This window comes from Panthera leo, chromosome B2, assembly GCF_018350215.1.
Source record: "Panthera leo isolate Ple1 chromosome B2, P.leo_Ple1_pat1.1, whole genome shotgun sequence".
Classification (NCBI taxonomy): domain Eukaryota; kingdom Metazoa; phylum Chordata; class Mammalia; order Carnivora; family Felidae; genus Panthera; species Panthera leo.
This window is the reverse complement of record NC_056683.1, coordinates 88,872,708-88,894,644: the sequence shown is the minus strand read 5'-3', so window position 1 is coordinate 88,894,644 and position 21,937 is coordinate 88,872,708. Positions and strand designations below refer to the sequence as shown.

The 21,937-nt window shown below is 43.0% G+C and overlaps 1 protein-coding gene across 3 annotated transcripts in view; it reads left to right on the top strand.

The window, feature by feature from the left end:
- Positions 1-21,937, top strand: part of FAXC (failed axon connections homolog, metaxin like GST domain containing) — a 76,714-nt gene that overhangs the window by 30,284 nt on the left and 24,493 nt on the right. The window lies entirely within an intron of this gene.

Here is a 21,937-nt window from a genome sequence, read left to right as displayed (position 1 = left end):
CGTCAACTGTGCATTCGGGGGACCTCAAGCTACTAGAAAGGCCGGCGGCGCAGGTTCGTGCACGTGCCCCGAGTCCTTTTTCACGTTTCGCGTTTGTAATCTTAGGCCTCCTCTTACCAGCACGTCGTAACTCTCCTGAGTTTGCGTTCACTGCGCACAGTGGGTCGAACTGTGCTGGGGAAGCCCCTCAGAGAGAAGCCTGGAGCGGCGTAGGTCTGGGCAGCTGAGGCTACCGAGAGTGGAGTTATGTGTCCTTTGTCACCTCGCTGGACACTGGAGGTGGCTGGGCCGATGCGATTCTGTACTGGGCAGAGCTTGAGTCTTAACTATGTCAGCTAGTAAACACGTCATTTGAATTCAGACGCTCCTGTGTGTGAAATGATGGTTTCTCCTGGAGACAACTAGTGCATATAGGGAGCCAAGCCCTCTGTGTGAGTGGTCATGGGACCTAGTCTTATGCGACTGCTTATTTTGCCTGGGGGACATGGGTTTTTATTAACTGTCTTTTGGCCCCCTCCATTCTAGAGCACATTGGGTTCCTCATCTCCTCTAGGAAGTGGGGTTTGGGGCTTGTTTTGTTGAAACCCATCTGGTGCTCCAGGAACTGGGGCCTTTGCTGGGTATAACCTGCCCCCTACAGGGTGACTTCACTCTGGCTCCTTCCCTGCTCTGCACTCCAGATGCTCATAAGACCTGGAGTCCTCCTTTGAACCCTGGCCTGCAGGGGGAGGATCCCAACAGCATGGCCAGCTCTCTGCCACCTTTGTCTTGTGGGGGGGGTTGCTGTTGGCTCCTGCTCTACACAGACGTTCAAAAGCACTGCCTGGGTTGAAGACTGACGCTGCCTGTATCTTCTGGTTCTTTGCTTTTCTGGGCCCAGAGGGGCTTGCCTGCTGTAGGTATGAAGCGATTAGCCTCAAGTTTGCCTTGTTCCCATGGAAACAGTACTGGACTCTCAGCCTCACAGAGCAGACATGCAGTGGGCCATTTTCTCCTTAGTATGGCTCTCCCTGTTCTCAGCTTCCTTTCTAGCTCATGCTGTGGGAGCCCCAGCAAGCCAGGCATTGAGCTCTCAAAGTTAAGACAGAGATTATGCCAATAAAGTGCTGCTCTTCAAGAAAAACTTAACAGTGTTGGTTTCTTAACCAGGGAGGTGGTGATCATCAGTTTCTGGAGAACTTTGTCTGGTTGGGAGAACCAGGGGAGCAGGGTGATAGCAATAAGAATAATGATAACCAGGGGCACCTGGGTGACTCAGTCGGTTAAGTGTCCGACTTTGGCTTAGGTCATGATCTCACAGTTCATGGGTTCGAGCCCCGCGTTGGGCTCTGTGCTGACAGCTCAGAGCCTGGAGCCTGCTTTGGATTCTGTGTCTCCCCCTGTCTCTGCCCCTCCCCCGCTCAGGCTCTGTCTCTTTCTCTCTCTTTCAAAAATAAAATAAAATAAAAAGAGTAATGGTAACTATCCATGTTTCTCTGGCACTTAATGAGTTAGCAAAATCCTTCTTCCCCAATTATGGTGAGATGGGAGGTAGATCTATTGTTGATGGCTAGGGTGGGTACCTGGCAAGTACTCCAGACAGCATCAAGTCTAGATGATTTCCTGAAATGAGAAATTGATTCAGTTACTTGACAAGAAGGAGTTTGCTGGAGTTCTATTCTGTGTGGGGGCCCCGGGAGCAGCCTAGTCTCTATAGGAGAAGCACTTTTGCTGCCTTCGGGGAGGGAGAGGCTCTTTGGCTGAACATCAGAGTTTTTCTTACTAAACAAGGCAAAAAGCATTACCTCCCCCCTCCCCTGGGGATATAGCTGACTTTTAAGATGCCTAAGAGACTGAAAATGCATAATGACTTTTGTTAAGGTAGTTCAAGATTTGGGGAAATTGTCCAGGGATGTATTTGACTCATCAGGAGAAATTAATTATTGATGTTTCAGTTCAATTGACTTCAAGGATTGAACGCCTTCTATGTGGCAGGAGCTGGGGAATACAAAAATGAGTAAGAGATTGTCCCCTCTCTCAGATAGCTGATACCTGTTCAGTGGGAGAGATGAACTTATAACTAGGAGAGATGAACTTATAACTAGAAATAAGCAAATTATGGCCCATAGCTGGTGGCCTGTCTATTTATTTATTTAATCATCTCTGAGCTAAGACTCGTTTTTACTATTAAAATGTGAGGGGGGGAAAAATGCAACAGAGATCAAATATGGCCCAGAAGGCCTAAAATATTTACCATCTGATGCTCCATGAAAATTTGCTGACCTCTGCTCTAAATAAGTACCCATGTTCAAGTTGGGCTGTGACAAGTCCCATGACAGAGGTCTATGTGTGGTGCTCTGAAGACATGGCAAGAGCAGGGATGAAATGACAGGGAAGCTTGGGAAGCCAGAGTAGAGGTGGCACTCATGTTGGCCCCAGAAAGTAAATGGTTGTCCCAAGGAAGAAAATAAGGAAGGACCATTTGGGGAAATCATGAGAAAAGGGATCATGAATGAGGGGGATTTTGGAATCATGGTCTAAATGAAGATTAAAAAGTAGTTTGGGGTCACCTTATAAAAAGTAATAATGATGCTGAGAGACTTTATCATACAGAAAACATGGAGGTGGTACAGACTTCCGAGTATAAGAGAGAAAGAGCCATATTTGTGATTTAGAAAAGTGGCTCTGTTGGTGTCATAGTGAATGGCTTGGGCCTGAGGGGGTAGGTGGTAGAGAGAGACTAAAATATAGGCAGTACATATCTACGGATGTAGTTTGAAAAATTGATTAAATTCAAATAAAAATAAAAAATTAAATTTAAACAATAAAAATTAGTTGAGAAAAGATAATGTCTTCATGTTGGGAAGGAGGAGACAGAATTTTTATTTCTAGAAATGAAGAGATTATATAGCTAAAATAATGGAGAATCAATTAAAATTACAGTTAATGGAAAGAGTTCGACAAGTTTACAAAGTTACAGGTATACAGATGGCTAACAGACACGTGAAAAGATGCTCCACATCACTCATCCTCAGGGAAATACAAATGAAAACTACAATGAGATGTCACCTCACACCTGTCAGAATGGCTAAAATTAGCAACACAGGAAACAATAAGCATTGGTGAGGATGTGGAGAAAGGGGAACTCTTGCACTGTAGGTGGGAATGCAAATTGGTGTAGCCATAGTGGAAATCGGTATGGAGGTTCCTCAAAAAAATTAAAAATAGAACTAGCCTGTGATCTAGGAACTGCACTGCTGGGTATTTATCCAAAATATGCAAAAGCACTAACTCAAAGGGATACATGCACCCCTATGTTTATTGCAGCATTATTTATAAAAACTAAACTATGGAAGCAGCCCAAGTGTCCATCAGTGGATGAATGGATAAAAAGTTTCCATAATATAATGGAACATTATTCAGCCACAAAAAGAATGAAATCTTGCCATTTGCAACAACATAGATAGAGCTAGAGAGTATTGTGTTAAGTGAAATAAGTCAGAAAAAGATGAATACCATATGATCTCACTCATGTGGAATTTAAGAAACAAAACAAACGAGCAAAAGAAATAGAAAGAGAGAGAGACAGACCAAGAAACATACTCTTAATTACAGAGAACAAACTGATGGTTACCAGAGGGGAAGTGGGTGGGGGTATGGGGGAAATAGGGAATAGGGATTAAAGAGTACACTTACCGTGATGAAATAAAATAAAATGATAAAAAGTTTACAAAGTAATAAGCATATAAACATCTTGATATCTCAAATAACCAATTAGAAAATATTTAAAATTTCCATTTACAATAATAAAAAATGAAAATACTAGAAATATGATATATGAGAAATATTCAGCACCTACAGAAATAAAATTAAGCCATCCTAATAAGAGATAGAGGGTTTTTTAGAAAATGGAGAACATACCTTCATTCATTCATTTGAGAGCAATGCCTCTAGAGCCAGAGGTCAAACCTTACCTCCATCGCCTCTTAGCTTTGTGACCTTGGGCCAGTTTCTTAACTTCTCTAGGCCTTAGTTTCCTTATGTATAAAATGGGGGCCATAATGGTGAAAAGAAGCACGTGTAAAGTGCTCAGAATTGCAGCTGGCACATAGTAAGCAGTCAAGTAACAAACAAATGTAAAACGCAACTGTGATGAGGGCTGGAAAGAGAGGCTTGTGGTGCTGTGAGAGCCAGTAATGGGGGGAGGATTGCGTAGTGGTCAGTGCTAATCTCCATTCGGTTCTGCTTGTTCCCATGTCCCCTTTGGGAAGGTGGGTGTGTTTGAAGCAGAGATACCATATGTAGTGGATGCCTGATTTTCATCTCATGCAAGAAGTGCATATATTGTCTATTTCTATCCCCTCCCCGAAGGGTGAGAATTAACAAAGCATGGAAGATGTACAAATCAAGAGCAGAAAGGTTAGGTTTTTGGGAAGTAGTTTATGAGAGAAGGATTTCTGGAGTCAGATCCCCGGGGTTTGCATCTTGGACTCCACACACTTAGCAGCTGTGTGACTTCCCATGAACAACTTGAACTTTTTCATCTGCAGAAGGGGGGTCAGGACAATGCCTTCATCATAGAGTACGAGGACTCAATAAGCATTTATGTAATGTAGTTTCTATAGCGTTTGGCACATAAAAATGCTACATAAGTATTAGCTATTATCATTATCACTGCCACAGATTTTGTACGTAACACAACTCCATTAAGAGCACTGGTTTTAGAGAAAGACAGATACCATATGTTTTCACTCTTATGTGGATCCTGATAAACTTAACAGAAGCCCATGGGGGGAGGGGGAAGGAAAAAAAAATGAGGTTAGAGTGGGAGAGAGCCAAAGCATAAGAGACTCTTAAAAACTGAGAACAAACTGAGGGTTGATGGGGGGGTGGGAGGGAGGGAAGGGTAGGTGATAGGCATTGAAGAGGGCATCTTTTGGGATGAGCACTGGATGTTGTATGGAAACCAATTTGATAATAAATTTCATATATTAAAAAAAGCACTGTTTTTGGGGAAATAAGTCTAAAAAAACCTTTCCTCTGAGTTTTAAATTTAGTAGTAATTGTAGAAAGTTGGGAAGGTTCAGAAGAACACTGAGAAGGAAACTAAGTCACTGTAATCTTATTACTTACTGCTAACCACAGTTGTCATTTTGGTGCATGTCTTTCCAGTATATATGTGTGTAATTTTGAGTCATGTATATGTATTTTTGAAAACATACACATACACGCACATAATTTTCCAACCTGTCTTTTCTTCACCTAATGTATTGCAAGTATTTTTTTCTCTACTGTACAATTCTATGTGCCTGGTATTGCACTTGATGTTATAAAAATGACATAAAACTCATCAAAACCCCGCCTTCTGCCTCTTTTATATTTCTTTTTTTTTTGTAAGTTTTAAAAAATTTATTTTGAGAGGGAGAGCGAGAGCATGAACAGAGGAGAAACAGAGAGAGAGAATCCCAAACAGGCTCTGCACTGTCAGCACAGGACCTGATGTGGGACTCGAACCCACAAACCCCAAGATAATGACCTGAGCCAAAGCTGGATGCTTAACTGAGCCACCAGGGCGCCCCTCCTCAAGGATTCTTTGAGGAGGTGGTACTTCAGCTGGAGTCTGAAAGATAAGCCAGAGTTAGGCATGTGTGTGAGGAGCAGGAACGGGGTGGGATGGGAGGCTAGCATGGAATACAGAAGGGACTTCACATGTGAAGGCTCTGACACGAAGAGCAGCTGGGAACCTTCAAGGAGTGAAAAGATGGCTGGTATGTTAGAAACTGTGTGAGAACCGAAGCGTGGCATGAGGTAGAGGTAGGAAGGAGCTAGATCACATGGTCTTCATATCACTTACATAATCTTGGGTTGTGTTCTAACACAAGTTGAAAGTAGGGAGGTGGCTTGACCTTATTTATATTTAATGTGCCAGAGGAACCAAGAGTGGATTTATTTGGGGGCCCAGTGAGGAGGCTGTTGAGGTCCAGGAATAATAAGATGGCATTGTGGATTACAGCTACGGTGTAGAGTTGGACATAAAATGATGGATTAGAGCTATATTCGAGAGACAGGGTTGATTACAATTTGGGGACTTGATATGTGTGTGGGCGGGGAGAGAGATGGTGATGGAGAGGGCAGGGGTAAGGAGTAACCATGTTCTTGACGTGAAAACTTCGTGAACAAATAACCATTCAGAGTTGGAGAACGCTGGAGAAAAGGGGAAGGTCATGAATTTCAGGTGTGGGTATGCTGAGTCTCAGATGCGTGAGAGGTGGACACAAGTGGAGACAAAGCATATGATAAAGGCGCCCTTTTGAATCGGTAAAAAAACACAAATTAATTCAGTCAATGGCGTTGGGACAGCTGGCTAACCATGTGGAACAAAATAAGCACGGTACCCCTGCCTTTCTTTCATGCACCTGAATAAATTCCAAAGAGATTAAGCATTTAAATGCAAAAAATGAAGCCATCAAGGCGTCAGGATAAAATATGGGAAACTTTAATATAATCTTGAACTTGGGAAAGTGTTTCTAAATATGGTACCAAAGGGAAAAGTAACAAAAGAAAAGTTGAATCGCTAGGTTTCTTGAGCAAAATAAAACCTCTTGGATGTCAATAAACAAAGTTAAAATTGAAATGAAAACCTGGAAAAATGTTTGCAACATGTGACAAGGAATTAATGTTACTATTTGAAGAACTTGTACAAATCAGTAAGAAAAGTGAATATTTGAAGGAGAAAACTGGGTAGAAGACATAAAAAGAGAATTTGTAAAAACAATACTAATGAATACATGAGGAGCATTCAACCTCTGGTAATCAGAAAAATTTAAGTTAACAAATGAGGCACCGTCCTGTCAATCAAATTGGCAAAGTTTTTATTTTTTCTGTTAGTTTTTTTTAATGTTTGCTTATTTTCGAGAGACAGAGAATGAGCAGGGGAGGGGCAGAGAGAGAGGGAGACCAAGAATCCGAAGCAGGCTCCAGGCTTCAAGCTGTTAGCACAGAGCCTGACGTGGGGCTCAAACTCAGGAACTGTGAGATCATGAAGTGAGCTGAAGTCAGACGCTTAACGGACTGAGCCACCCAGGCGCCCCTGTTTTGTTTTGTTTTGTTTTTTAATGTGGCATGTTGGCGGGGGTGGGAAGGAGGTGCGACATATTCTGATAGAAATAAAAACTAGTACCTACTTTCTGGAGTTGAGTCCCACAGTTTCAAAAGTCATACCATTTCACACATTTATTTATTTTTTTAAAAAAATTTTTTTTTTTTCCAACATTTTTTATTTATTTTTGGGACAGAGAGAGACAGAGCATGAACGGGGGAGGGGCAGAGAGAGAGGGAGACACAGAATCGGAAACAGGCTCCAGGCTCCGAGCCATCAGCCCAGAGCCTGACGCGGGGCTCGAACTCACGGACCGCGAGATCGTGACCTGGCTGAAGTCGGACGCTTAACCGACTGCGCCACCCAGGCGCCCCACACATTTATTTATTAAATAATAAAAAAAAAAACAACCCCAGGAATCAAAGCTTTGAACCTTAACGGGAAGTCTAATAGGGATAAATGTCAAATTCTGTACTTAGGTCACCAAATTGAATTCCACAAATATAGGGTGGAGAGAAACGTGTGAAAAAGAGACTTCAGGATTTTTGTGGATTTCATGCTCAGTATGCCGCAGGTATGATGCACTGTCAAAGAAGCCAATAAAAACCTAGCCTTTTAAATGCCACCCAGTGTTTCAGCTTAAAAGTTGTTTCCTTAAGGAAACCTTTCTGGGTCTTTCTCTCAGTGTGTCGGGCACATCTGTTCCTTGCTTCCAGGCACTTGGTGCTTTCTTCCTCAGAGCACTCCCTGCACCTTCTTTTAATGTTTTAATGATTTGGTTTGACTGTCTCCTCAGCTCCACTGGTGTTTTTATTTCTGTTTCTAGGGCCTGAGTGCCTGGCACCCACTAGGCATTCAACAAGTGTTCGTTGAACAGAGAGTTTCAATGTTAAGTTCTGGGATCCATCTTTTTTTTTTTTTTTTTTTTTTTCCCCCCGAATCCCAAGCAGGTCTTGTCTGCAGGGTGCCCGGGCAGGGCTCCAGCTCACACGAACTGTGAGATCATGACCTGAGCCGAAATCAAGAGTCTGACGCTTCGCCGACTGAACCACCCAGGTGCCCCTGGGATCCATCTTTTAAAGGAACTTGGTCAAACTAGGGTCTATCCAGAGAAGGGTGGTTAGGAAGGTGGTTAGTCTCAAAATAATTTCATGCAAGGAATTTGAGGATCCTGGTGAAGGATGGTCTGCAGAAGCCAAGATGTATGGGTCATATAGCAGCTTTTTTCAAATATTGGAAATGGGTAGTGACTTAGGTGTTGCAGCAGATGATGGACATGTTTGGGGAGAGGGGAGGAGTACAGAGGAGAAGGTGGAGTGTGTACATGGGGGAACGACCACAGATTACAAGTCAGGGTGAGGCGGCTCTTTAAAACGACCTGTCCTGAATTGGAAGGGCTTGTCTTGTGATGTGGTAAGAGTGGCTGTTCTTTGGAATTATTCCAAGGTGAGCTTGCTGACCACCGTCAGGATAGCTGAGGAGTCTTTTTATAGGCGGTGAGATCTCTAACTAGAGATGGTCTCTGGGGGGGGGGGGGGCTCCTTCTGGTTCTGATGGTTTCATGATTTTATATTGGTTCTCTAGAGAGGAGAACAGAGGTGACTTTCCAAGCTACAAAACAAGGCAGAGGCCAAAATAGAGATCACTCAAGTTTTGGTTGATCTCTTGGACTGTGTGTGATTTTTGGTTGGCTGTCTCTCCTGCCTTCTGAAGGTCTGGTCCCTTAAATGATCTGTGTTTATATGTCTTGCTATTAAATCTACTTTATAAACAGTGGTTGGTTTTCAATAAACCTCCACTTCTTTGGAAGTTATTTTTACTCAAAGGTTTATGAACAGGGAAATTTTGTTTTTAAGTGAGCTTGGGAATAGGCTATTTTAATAGCTGCTCTTCCTACCCTGTTTAATTATATTATGCAAACAACACTCCATTCACATTAGGCATTTAGGCCTAGGCTGAGAGCCACCTGGGACACAGCAGCCACACATGATACCTCCCAGTGAAGGTGATGGGTTGGAGAAGCCTTCTGGACCAGGTATGAGAAAAAGATTAGAAGCATTAGGTTATGTATCACACACGAACACATGTAGCATATGTTGAGGCCAGAGGAATAAAGACATAGAAGTAATTATGCCTGGGGTGCCTGGGTGGCTCAATTGGTTAGTCCAACTCTTGTTTTTTGGCTCAGGTCATGATCTCACTGTTTGTAGGTTTGAGGCCCACACTGGGCTCCATGCTAAGAGGGATTCTCCCTCTCCCTCTACCCCTCCCTTGCGTGCTCTGTCTCCTGAAATAAATAAAGTTAAATAAAAGCTTTAAAAAGAAAAAGAAGTAATTATGTCTGTCAATCTAGCTAGAAAGATGAAACACACAGATAAAAGAAGAAAATAATAGACACTAAAGGGAATGTTTTGGAACCTCAAAGCATTAGTGTTTCCTAATGCAGTTTCCAAACCCTTTCCAAATTACTGTCGCCTACTCAGCATAATAGTGGTTCTCAGCACTGATTATGCATTAGAATCACGTCAGGACCTTATAAAACACAGCTGCACAGGCCAAATAATTCAGATCTCTGGGAGGGGGTCTGGGGAAAGGTGTTTTTTAAACTCAGCAAGTGACTAAAATGTGTCTGTAATCTAATCTTGGGCAGCCAGGGAGGTTAGAAAGGCCGACCTGGGTGCTGGGAGGAGGGACTGGGTGGGTAGAGGCCCCAAGAGGGGCCTGGGCCTTGCTTTGGGCAGCTATCAAAAGGGAGGAAATTCAGAACAAACCGAGCCTACTTCATTCAGTAGGGTGTGCGTATGGTGCTTTGCACAGTCTTTCCTTCTTTCCATGTCGAAAATCTAGGCTGATTTTTTTTGTGTGGATAAATTTTAGACAGATACATTAAAAATATTTTTAAATGTTTATTTATTTTTGAGAGAGTGTGCACGTGCACTTGTGTGAGAGTGGGGTAGGGGCAGAGAGAGAGAATCCCAAGCAGGCTCTGCTCTGTCAGCTCAGAGCCTGGAGGTGGGCTCGAACCTACAAACTGAGATCATGACCTGAGCCAAAGTCGAGAGTTGGATGCTTAACTGACTCAGCCTCCCAGGTGCCCCATAGATACATTTAAAATTTTTAACAGCATCTTCAAGATGTTGTATCTTACCACACCCCTGGGAGCTAGTTATTTTACAGATGAGAAAGCCCAGTGAGGGTCAGAGAGGCGAAGGAGTAGGTCTCAGGCTGCTCAGATAACAGTAACGCTTTTCTTTGGCTCTAGTACAACTTCCGTATGTTTGCATTGGTGGCTTGTTAAAATCACATGCAGGGATAGTAATAATTTGAGTTGGAAATCATAAATTCTGTTTTTACCTCTATTGATTGGGTTTCAGGGAGTGCCTAAGCTTTTTTGCAAGTTCCTGCCGGAGTCCTGTACTCACCTCCTGAAGTGGAAGTGATTTACTCTGACAAGTCTATACATATTCTTCAGTAACTCTAAATTGCTTGTAGGCCACTAATGGGCATCAACGCTTGTTTTCAGGAAGTCTGGACTTCCAGAGGGGGGAGGGAGGAATGCATGGCCAAGGGGCTGGGGTATCCTTAAATAGCCAGGGGCTGGCGGGGCCAGGCCCTGCTCAAGGTGTTTGCGCCCTCATGGGGACTAGGCAGTTGGGGCCCAGACTGTGGCTTGTTTCTTTTGCATTTTCATTGTTGCTAACTCAGTGGGTCCAAATATATTGGCTATTCATGAAAACAACAACAACAAAAAATGACTTTTAGCAGAATAAAATCAAATGCTAATGGGTACAGAGTTTTTAGAAATCTTTGCGGCTTATTTAGCAACACAGATTGGTTGGTATAATTCTGACAGAAGTGATCTGGTCTCTACTTTACCCTGGGGGCGTTCTAGCTATTTCTTCCTCTGAGAAAAGTGTGTCTTTGACTTTATGTTTAAAATTTCAGGATTCCAATTCCTGAATGATTAGAATAAAAGAATGAAAAATTCACAAGATAGCACCGTGTAGATAATACACTTTTAAAGTCTTTGCCAGTACACATCCTTTCCTGTTGCCAGATATGGAAGCCCCTCTGCATTTGTGTTCTGGTGGGGTGAGTTGCCTGGATAAAATTCACTGGGTAGACTGCCTAACCCGGGGAGGAATTATAGATAAATGATGACCTGATATATGGTAATACATCATTTTTATTTAAAAATTTCAGTTTGCATTAAAAAGACTAATCAGTAGGGTTGCCTGGGTGGCTCAGTGGGCTGAGCATTTGACTCTTGATTTTGGCTCAGGTCATGACTGATTGATCCTGAGATCAGTCCCTGAGATCAGTCCCTGCATCAGGTTCTGTGCTGACAGCGTGGGGTCTGCTTGGGATTCTCTCTCTCTCTCTCTCTCTCTCTCTCTCCCTCTCCCTCTCCCTCTCCCTCTCCCTCTCCCTCTCCCTCTCCCTCTCCCTCTCCCTCTCCCTCTCTCCCCCTCTCCCCCTCCCCTGCTCATACATATTCTCTCTCTCTCTCTCTCTCTCAAAAATAAATAAACTTAAAAAAAAAAGACTAAACAACATTTAAAACAATGGAAAAAATTTTAGATACCATCATTCTGTTACGTAACTCAGTAACAATTTTCTATCTTCCTCTATCTTCCACATGCAAATTCTTAGGAAATCTATGTGATGTACACATATCTTTGTATTCTGTTCATCTTTTAAAGCAAATGCTAAAATTAAATATACTTTACTTTGGAGTAGTAGAGTCAGAGGAGTGAAATTACTGGGTGAAAGGTTATGAACATCATTAGGTCTGTTCCTAGGCATTGCCATGGTGTTTTCCAAAAGACAAGCACAGATTTGCAAAGTAACCAATAAAAGATAGAGGTTTCTCTTCAGTTTCACTGACGGCTTATGGGTAACAGGTCTGATGACTAAAAAAAAAAAAAAAAAGCTGACCACTTTATTCATTATAGACTGTTAGCTTAAGGTTACTTTGTGCTCTGATTCTTTAATCACCTCCAAGAATCTTTTTTTCCTTTTTAATTTTCTTGTTTCTTACGTGAATTCGCTGTTCCAATCCTTTGTCCATTTTTCTATCGAACTTGAGGTTTCCTTTAAAATGTAACTGATCTATTTATATCTCACAGATCTATGCTCCGTGATGTTTGAGGCAAGTATTTTCTCAATCTCACTTGGAATCTTAAAGATTTATGCAGATGGACAGCCAGACCCAAGGTTATCCTGACCAAGGTTTCAGTCCTGACCCCACAGTAGACATCCACAGCGCTTGTGTGGGCCTTTGTCCAACACCTCCCAGCCTCCACCCCGAACCCTGCAGCGACCTCTGCTCCTTCCACAGAGCTGCCTGCCTTCTCCCCGGGCCAGCTCCGGACTCAGAGGGCACCTGGCGCTGTTGACTTCTGACCAGGGCCTCAGAGCCTGCCGGTGCACCCTGAGTAGCCACCTCACTTCCACACTTGATCGCTGACTGTCTCTCAACATCAGGCTCCTTTCTCCTTCACCTTCTCCCCCCCGCCCCTGCCATTTTGTTAGCCCCCTCTTCCCCTGTTCACTTCACTGTCACTCAGCCTAGCCCGAGATCCATGACGGACGCTGTTCTCATCCCCTTGCCCAGCTCTCCTCCGCCTTTCCCATCCTGCAGTGCCCCAGTCAGCCTGGTCAGCTTCAGCCTCGTCATTCTGAGGAGTCCCGCCCCCTCCCATCCTTCCCTCTTTAGGAGTCTGAGTTCAAATTCTCTCTTTCCTCTCTTCACCCTGTATTTCTTTACAGGCTGCTCCTACTTACATAGAAGTCTCTCCCTTCTGTCCGATCCCTTGACTTCCCTTCACAAAGCTTATCTGAAAAGCAGCGATTGTCATACTCACCTCCCATTCACTCTTTGCACCACTGTATCCAGACTCCTAGCCCCCCGCCCTACCCTGCCCTCAGGTGCTCTTGGAAGGATAAATGGCAACCTGCCTGTTCACCAGATCTGCATAAAAGCCTTATTTCAGGCTTCATTTGGAAGTAGGAAATGTCTACCTGAAGGAGAGACTTTGAGGAGTGTCTCCTGCTGTAAGGCTAATGGAAATGAGGTTTCTTGGAAGTGTTGAAGAACAAAGGATTCAGGCTTTCTCTTTCTCTGGAGGCTTCATCCTCCATTTTCAAGTCACAGATTTCTGGGCATCCCCTGAGGAGGCATTAGTATCTTGCTGTTTTAGGCCGTGTCCTAATTGGCTATAACCTACCAACCCAATGCGGGCACTTACTTTGCATGAACTCATTAGTGCTCACAGTGATCCTTCCCATGAAGAAATTTAGGCACAAAGAAGTCCCCTGCCCAGGGACACCCAGTTAGTAAATGGCGGAGCTTAGATTTGAACCCAAGTGGTCTGGGAGAAGCCAGAAGTCTTTGCAGAACACTTTTTAGCCTTTATCTTACTTACTGGATCTGTCTGACCTTTCTTTCCTACTTTTCCTTTGCAAGTTCCTTAAATACTGATGGTGAAGGGAATGAAAAATTCTTTTCTATCTTTTAAGGTCTTCCAGCTGGACTAAAAATTAAATTTACTTGAGATAGATTAACAGGAGGAAAAAAAAAAACAGTTTTATTACACACATGCAGAGGCCCCATAATGAGATTGAGACCTAAAGAAATGACCAAGGCAGGCAGATTGTATATTTTTTGGACAAAGAGACAATAGATCTATGAGGAATTGATAGAAAAAAGAAAACTTTGGGAGCTTCAGTTAGTAAGGAATTCTAAACAGTATTTGGGCTGCAGTAATAAATTAGTAAAGGTAACACAGGTTGTTTATACGGCCTTCTCGGCTCTAAATTTCTGGTGGTTTCTGGTGGTAAGATTGTCTCTTGTCTCCTGGTACAGGGAGGACACCTTTCACATGGGAGATTTATTTCCTGCTTTCAGGGGGTGGAGGATGGTCTGAGTGTCCTTACACAGGCTTCTCTTAAGTAACTTTTATGTAAAATAATATGCCAAAGTGGCACATTTTGGGGATAGCCTGGCATTGGCCCCTACAGTGGTTCCTCAGATTCCCTTCCCCACATTCTGGTCATCTCCTGAGTCCAGCTGTTATCTTCACGTAGGTGTCCCACAGCCACCTCAAGTTCAGCACATCCCCAAAGAACTCCTTACCCTCCCACCAAACCTGTGACTTCTCTGCGAATGGGATCAGCATACATTCAGTTATTCAGGTCAGATGCTAAAAAGTCATTCTAGATTTCTCCTTTTCTGTTATCTTCTACCTGGCTTTTAAATCCCTTTATTGCCAGAGCCCTGCCTGCTTTCCAGTCTCACTTCCTTTTTTTTTTTTTTTTTTTTAATTTTTTTTTAACATTTTATTTTTATTTTTGAGACAGGGAGAGACAGAGCATGAACAGGGGAGGGTCAGAGAGAGGGAGACACAGAATCTGAAACAGGCTCCAGGCTCTGAGTGGTCAGCACAGAGCCCGACGCAGGGCTCCAACTCACCGACTGCGAGATCATGACCTGAGCCAAAGTCGGCCGCTTAACTGACTGAGCCACCCAGGCGCCCCTCCAGTCTCACTTCTTAATCCTACTTGTCCATTATATGCCAGCTGCACTGGTCTTCTCTCTGCTCGTAAACCCACCAAGCTTGTTTCCCATCTAGGGCATTTGTCTTAGCTGTTCCTTGTCCCTAAAATTCTCACCCTCAAGATCTTTGCATTGCTAGATCCTCCTGGACATTCATATCTCTGGGTAAATATCACCTCCACAGAGAGGCCTTCCCTGACTCACAGAACTGTTTAGTGTAGCTGTCAGCCACCGCTGTCATGTCACCTTACTTTTATTCTCTGCATGGCACTTATCACTTATTGATTGGCTTGTTTATTGTCACTCCATGTGATGTAAACTCCACAAGACCAGTGACCTTGTCTGTTCTGTTAATCCCTGTATCCCAAGCCTCCAGAGCTGTCTTGCATATAACCAAAATAATATTGACAAGAGCTGATATTTGTGGAGCATTGCCAGTGTGTGTAAGCAAATAGTAATACAATATATAATACCCTCATACGGTAATCCCTACTTTCATAGTAACATACATAATGCATGTTATACTCTGATTATATAATAATCTTTAACATTATACTTATCATATGTGATATGAAATATCTACTATAAATATATGACACGTACATATAGGTGTATGTATACGTGTGTGTGTGTGTATCCTCACAGTGATATAATAACAATACCTATTCTCATACGATTTTGGTGAGAATTAAATGAGACAGGAACTATTCTCATTCATCCTCACCAAAGGTATATGAGGGTAGGTACATTGTTATTATTACCAGTAGTATTATGCCTGGTTTGTAAGTGAGGAAACTGAGGTACAGAGTGGTTTACTAACTGACCTAAGAGCACATAGCTAATAAGCGGTGGGGTGGGGTCAGGCTTGGACCCAGGAGTTGGTCTCTAGAGCTGAGGGCTCTATCAGTGCTTGCTCACCGAAGGAATGGATACACCTACCTCATCACCAGGGTGCTCACCAAATGCCTTCATCTCCTACTTCCTTTCTGCCCCATCGCTATAGGAGGGGCACCCAATGTCTCTTGCTTAGATTTTGCCACAGCTTCTTAGCTGATGTCCCAATCTCCAGGTCTGCTTTTTAATTCTGCTAGCGTGTTTAATCTAAGATGTAGGCTCTTAGCGTGTTTAAGATGTAGGCTCTTAGCGTGTTTAATCTAACTGTTTAAGATGTAAATCTGAACTGTAGGCTCTCAGTCTTTTAGACTAACATCCAAACTCCTTTTCTTTACAACTTGAATTCTGCTCACATCTCAATCCTCATTTCCTACTTCTCCCTCTCATGCACATTGCTTTCTACCACAGCAAATTACCCTTGGATTCCTGAAGCACACTGTGCTGTTGGACAGTTTCATGTCTTCACATAGGCGGTCTCCCTTGCCTTGCTTAATTCCACAGATGCTTAAGTTTTATTTCTACTTGGAAACTTTCTTGTTCTCAACCTCCTCCAGCCCCATGGGGCTGCCTACATTGTATATTGCTCTTCTCTCCTGTTTCATTTTGTAATGGCTTCCATCATGGAGTACTATATTGTACTTGTCTGGCCTCTTTCTGTGCCTCCCATCCCCCCACCCCAACTTTCCCCAAACCTTGCCTGAGGACATTATTATTTTGAAGGAATTGACTGACTGGCTTCCCTCTAACCCTTGTACCTAACAGAAGGTCTGGAAAATAGTAGGCACTCAGTAACTGTGTGCTGAATGAATACTTACTTCCAAAAGGAATTTGAGGCAATCCACATATAAGGGAGGGGAATATAACATATGGAACCATAATACAAAACTTTCAGAAACTGAGTGAAAAAATCATGTTCTTGGAATGAGTGTATTCCTGGAATCGGGCACAGTTTAAGTTTTTTTGGCCACCAAGGTAAGAAGGGAAACTTGAGGGGTACCTGGGTGGCTCAGTTGGTTAAGCTTCTGACTCTTGGTTTTGGCTCAGGTTACGATCTCACAGTTTGTGAGTTCACAGTGCTGACAGTGTAGAGCCTGCTTGGGATTCTTTCTGTCTCCTTCTCTCTCTTCCTCTCCCCTGCTCTCTTTCTCTCAAAATAAATAAGATCTGGGATCCAGAGTCACATGCTCTATGGACTGAACCAGTCAGGTGGCCCGTATAGACAGTGTTTTGTTTTTTAAATTTTTTTTTAATGTTTACTTATTTTTGGGAGACAGAGAGACAGAGTGGGGGAGGGGCAGAGAGAGAAGGAAACACAGAATCGAAGCAGGCTCCAGTCTCCGAGCTGGCAGCACAGAGCCTGACACGGGACTTGAACCCACAAAGCATGGGATCATGACCTAGGCCAAAGTTGGATGCTCAACCGACTGAGCCACCCAGGCACCCCTAGATAGTGTTTTTGAATGTAAACATTTATAAAAGTTTTCCTTAGTGAAAGCTCAAGGTCTATCATTGAATTGCTGTTCCAAAGGCATATTTCTGGAGACCTACTTTATTTTTTATTTTTTTATTTTTTTTTAACGTTTTATTTATTTTTGAGACAGGGAGAGACAGAGCATGAACAGGGGAGGGTCAGAGAGACAGGAGACACAGAATCTGAAACAGGCTCCAGGCTCTGAGTTGTCAGCACAGGGCCCAACGCGGGGCTCGAACTCACAGACCGTGAGATCATGACCTGAGCCGAAGTCGGCCGCTTAACTGACTGAGCCACCCAGGCGCCCCTGAAGACCTACTTTAATGTAGTTCCTGTAGTTCCTATATATTTTTTTTCTGATATAAGTTATTATAGACTTGGAGGTTAGAGAGCCTAAAGGTTTTGATAACTTATCCTATAGCCACAGCACAGGCACCTCATAGACCCACCGTTTAATATAAGATAGTTTTGGGGGCAGAAGTTGAGGGAAAGTTTTAGCTAGCCCTGAGTCAGCTCTTTTATGTTTAATTCTTTTGGTGACTACCAGAGGTAGAGCTCTTCCATGTTATTGGTTTAAGACAGTTCTCCTTGCATTAGAAACCAGGTGGTCCAGGCTTTGATGTTCTCTCATGAGAACTTAAGGTCCTGACTCATTGTGTTACCTGGTTAGAAGGCCATCTTGCCTCCATGGAACAGTGAGCTGTAGCTGTCTAGGACAGGGCCAAATAGTTCTTCATGAACTATTAGCTCAAGCACCTATACAAGCCTTTGGTTGTGCCCCGGAGTTCTAGATCCAAGAGTTCTATGCCATCAGTATGGGAGGGATAACTTTGGTCTAAAAGATTTGATATGTTTACTGAGTACCTACTAGGTGTGGGACATGGGGCTGGGTACTGGGGGTACTGTGTTAGCACTCAAGTAGTGCTCATCATCTAGTGTGATTTCTTTCTTCATTGATTTCACAATCTAGACAGAGTCACAAGGAACCATTCTGATGAGACTGTCAGAGCATCTGGGTACCAAATAAACCCCAAGTAGTTCAGTTCAGTAACCTGTTAGATGAGGGTGGTTTAGTATAGTCTATTTAAACATTGAGGTTTTCTGCCAAATGTTATAATGTTATAAGATTTAGTCTAGTTGATACAATTTTCCTCCTTGATCCATTATTACTGAACAAGATCAGGTGGTTTTGGTTTTTTTAATTAGGAAACTTTCCAGACACAGAAAAGTAGAATAGTAGTCCAATGAATAGCTTTATAATCATCATCTTGATTTAATGATTGTTAACATTTTGCTATATTTGCTTTCGCTATTTGTGTGTGTGTGTGTGTGTGTGTGTGTGTGCGTGTGTGCGCGCGCGCGCGCTAGTATTTTAGAGTAAACTACAGGTATCGTGACATTAAACTTCCAAATGCTTTTGAATGTAGCCCTGATAGATTCCTCCTGTAGTAGGCAGCCTCCAAGATGGCCCCCAGTGATTCCTGCCTCCTGGTGTTCATCCTTTTGTATAATCCCCTCCCCTTGAGTGTAAGCTAGATTTATTGATTTGCTTCCAACAAATAGAATATGGCAGAAGCGATGGGATATCCTTTCCAAGGTGAGGTTATAAAAAGACTGTGGCTTCCATTTTGGGCATCTCCTCTCTCTTGCTCTTGCTGTCACTTGCTTGCTTTGACGGAAGCCAGCACTGTTGTGAGCTGCTCTATGGAGACGTCCATGTGGCAGGGAAGGCATGTCTCTGGCCAAGAGCCAGCAAGTACCCGAGGCCTGTGAATGAGTTTGGAAACAGCCTCCCTGAGTCAAGTCTTGAGTTAACTGCAACCCTGGCCAACTTCTTCATTATAGCCTGTGAGAAACCCTGAGCCTGAGGCACTCGGCTAAGGCTGCCTGGATTCTGGACCCACAGAAACTGTGAGGCAATAAATGTTTGTTGTTTTAAGCTGCTGAGTTTTGGGTGCTTTGTTATTCAGCAATAAGAAATACACCTGCATGGCTCCTGTCCTGTTAATCCCGGCAGGAGACTTAGTGACTGCTGAGTTGTGAAGAGTGATGCCAGGCTGTCAGCAGACCGAAGAGTGCTTATCCTGCTGTGGTGGGTGGCAGGCATCAGATTTCATTTGCCTCAAGTTTTTCAGTAAAAGGTTTTACATCTTTCAGAAGTAGAATCTTATCTCCCCGTCTCTCAAGATACTATTATGATTACCCATTCTGATTCTTAAAGGGTTATTTTTGTCTTGGCTCTGAAGAAATCTGTATCTTTTCCAAAGCGATAGAGCTTGGCACGTGGGAGGTTTCTGTCTCAGGATTCAGCGATCTTGGAGAAAGCAGTCTGCACTGGGGAGAGAGTAATGTGGCACGTTTTAAACCGTGTAATGGTCAGGATACATGGACAAAAGCATTCAGTACAGGAGTAATAGGGTCTCCTATAAAGTAGGATAAGAATTCCATCCTGCACTTAAGAAGAAGCTTCACACAGAACTCGGATGTGATATTTAGCATGGTCATGGGCATAGCATTTGAGAACATATAGGATTTCCATGTTTAAAGATAAAATCGATAGCTTTGATTTTACCCCAAGGGACCTGTGCCCATTGAGTGAATCTGAGTAAGATCCATCACTCTGGGCAGGCCCTAAACAGTTCTGGTGGTGAAAGATCTTTACCAGTTTTTGGTGCTTGCTTCAATGTTTGAAAATGGTTGAGGATCCTGGGTTCTGACTAAGGTGAAACCTGAGATCTATAAAATGAATAAAAGTCCTTGAGGGCTGTGGAGACTGCTTGCATGGCCTTGATGGCCAAACACAAAACCTCCCATGGGAATCCACTACTAGTCAGTCTTCTTAAAAGGGTAAGTTCCTTATAAAAGGATGTGAACTTAAATTCAGTGTGACATTGAGTTCTGTCTGATGTGTTGTTTCACTAACCAAACCAGAATGTGGGGGCTACCAGATAGTCCTTATTGAATACAGAGATGGAACAGCTGGTTCCTTTGCCTGAATACAGGGCAGCCGAGACAGAAATGAAATTAAGGGGAAAGCCTCTCCTGGGATGTAGTTTGAGTTGAGTGATATGTCTTCTTTGCCCTCAGAAGGTGTACTTGGTGGGGGAGCCTGGGTGTCTCAGTTGGTTAAGTGTCTCACTCTTAGTTTTGGCTCAGGTCATGATCTTATGGTTTATGAGTTCAAGCCCTGCATTGGGCTCTGTGGTGACAGTGCGGAGCCTGCTTGGGATTCTCTCTCTATCTTTCTCTGCCCCTTCTCTGATTGTGCTCTCTCTCTCTCTTTCTCTCAAAATAAATAAACAAACTTAGAAAAAAAAAAGAAGGTGTACTTGGGAGGGTGAGGTGAGATTGGGGAGACCCATGTGATTTTTAAACCCTTCAGATTTCAGTCCAATGTGTAGTCAGACTCAGAAGCAACAGTATTGTAGCAACTTTAAGAAGAGAGATGAATAGGGGTACGTGGATGGCTTAGTTGGTTGAGTATCCAACTTTTGATTTCAGCTAAGGTCATAATCCCAGGGTCGTGGGATCGAGCCCCACCTTGGGCTCCGTGCTGAGCATGGAACCTGCTTAGCATTCTCTCTCTCTCTCTCTCTCTCTCTTTCTCTCCCTCCCTCCCTCTGCCTATCTCTCCCTCTCGCTCTCTGTCTCCCCATCTCTAAAATTAAAAAAAAAAAAAAAAAAAAGAAGAACTAGAGAGATGAATAAGGCCAATCATCAGTGAGTCAGTAACATTACGTCATCATTTGAGAGGTTAGTTGTAGTTCCTTGTGATTTCCAGGAGCTACTGTTTAATGATATTAAATTATAATAATACGTGAGTTTTAGCAGGCATTTGCCTCATTCTGAGGAGTACTTTCCTAATCTAGATTTCCCATGTGTGAAGTTTTTCCACTTGGTGCAAATCCTTTCTCCAAGTTTTCTAAAGTTACAGTTATATGCCCATGGAGGCTTTGGGTGTGTGACGTTCATAAGGTCAGACACATTATGAACACATTATGAGGACACATTATGAGGACTGAAGTATAGAAGAACAAATGCAACTCGTTCCTTATAGTGGGGATGGAATATACTTCCTGGTCTCATCCATAGAGAATCTGAAGAGCCAGGACATCATCAAAGAGGTGATGGGGAGGGAGAGGCGAGATGATTGGTTTTGGTCAGTGGGGACTCGGTCAAGATGATTCATACAAGCTGAGAAAAATTCTTTTTGGGTGTTCTTTCAGAGAATCTTACAGAAAATTGCAGGGCTAGCTAGTTGCTTTCTAGAATTAAATCTGAGGAGGCATTAAATTTAGGTGCTTCCTCTGGTGTTCTCCTTGATTAATAACTTCACACATAAGATAGCAACTCCTTTCTCCCCCGCAATGGAAAGCGTCTCATACACAGCGATTTTAGAGTTGCTGGGAATATGGACAAGAGCTCTTTAAAGGAAGTAGCCCAACAAAGAGGGTCTGGTCAGGAGTGTAAGAGAGAACAGAAAGTAGATTTTATTTTTCCTTGTAGCTTTGTTCTGTTGGCGATTCATATGCGGAAAAAGAGCTTAATGTGTCTTCTGGAAAGTTGGCTGGCAAGATTCTGTGACATGTGCTATCCTTGGGGAAAGTATTCAGTAATTTTTATTTCTCAATTTTCCTCAAATTCCTAATTAAAGGTGAGAGAAGGACAAATAGAAATATTGGTGGTGTCCACATTGACTTCACTGGAATTATCTGCTTGTAAGTCATATCAGTGCTCAAGTAGAAGGAAATTCACAATTTCTCTTTATTTCTTAGACTAATAGAAAAATGCATGCTTGAAATTTTTTTGACTTTAATTTCTCTCTTGAACTTATATTTTCTAGCAAAGCCCTTTCTCTCTTTAACTTTTTAATGTTTATTTTTAAGAGAGAGAAAGACAGAGTGCAAGCAGGGGAGGGGTAGAGAGAGAGGGAGAC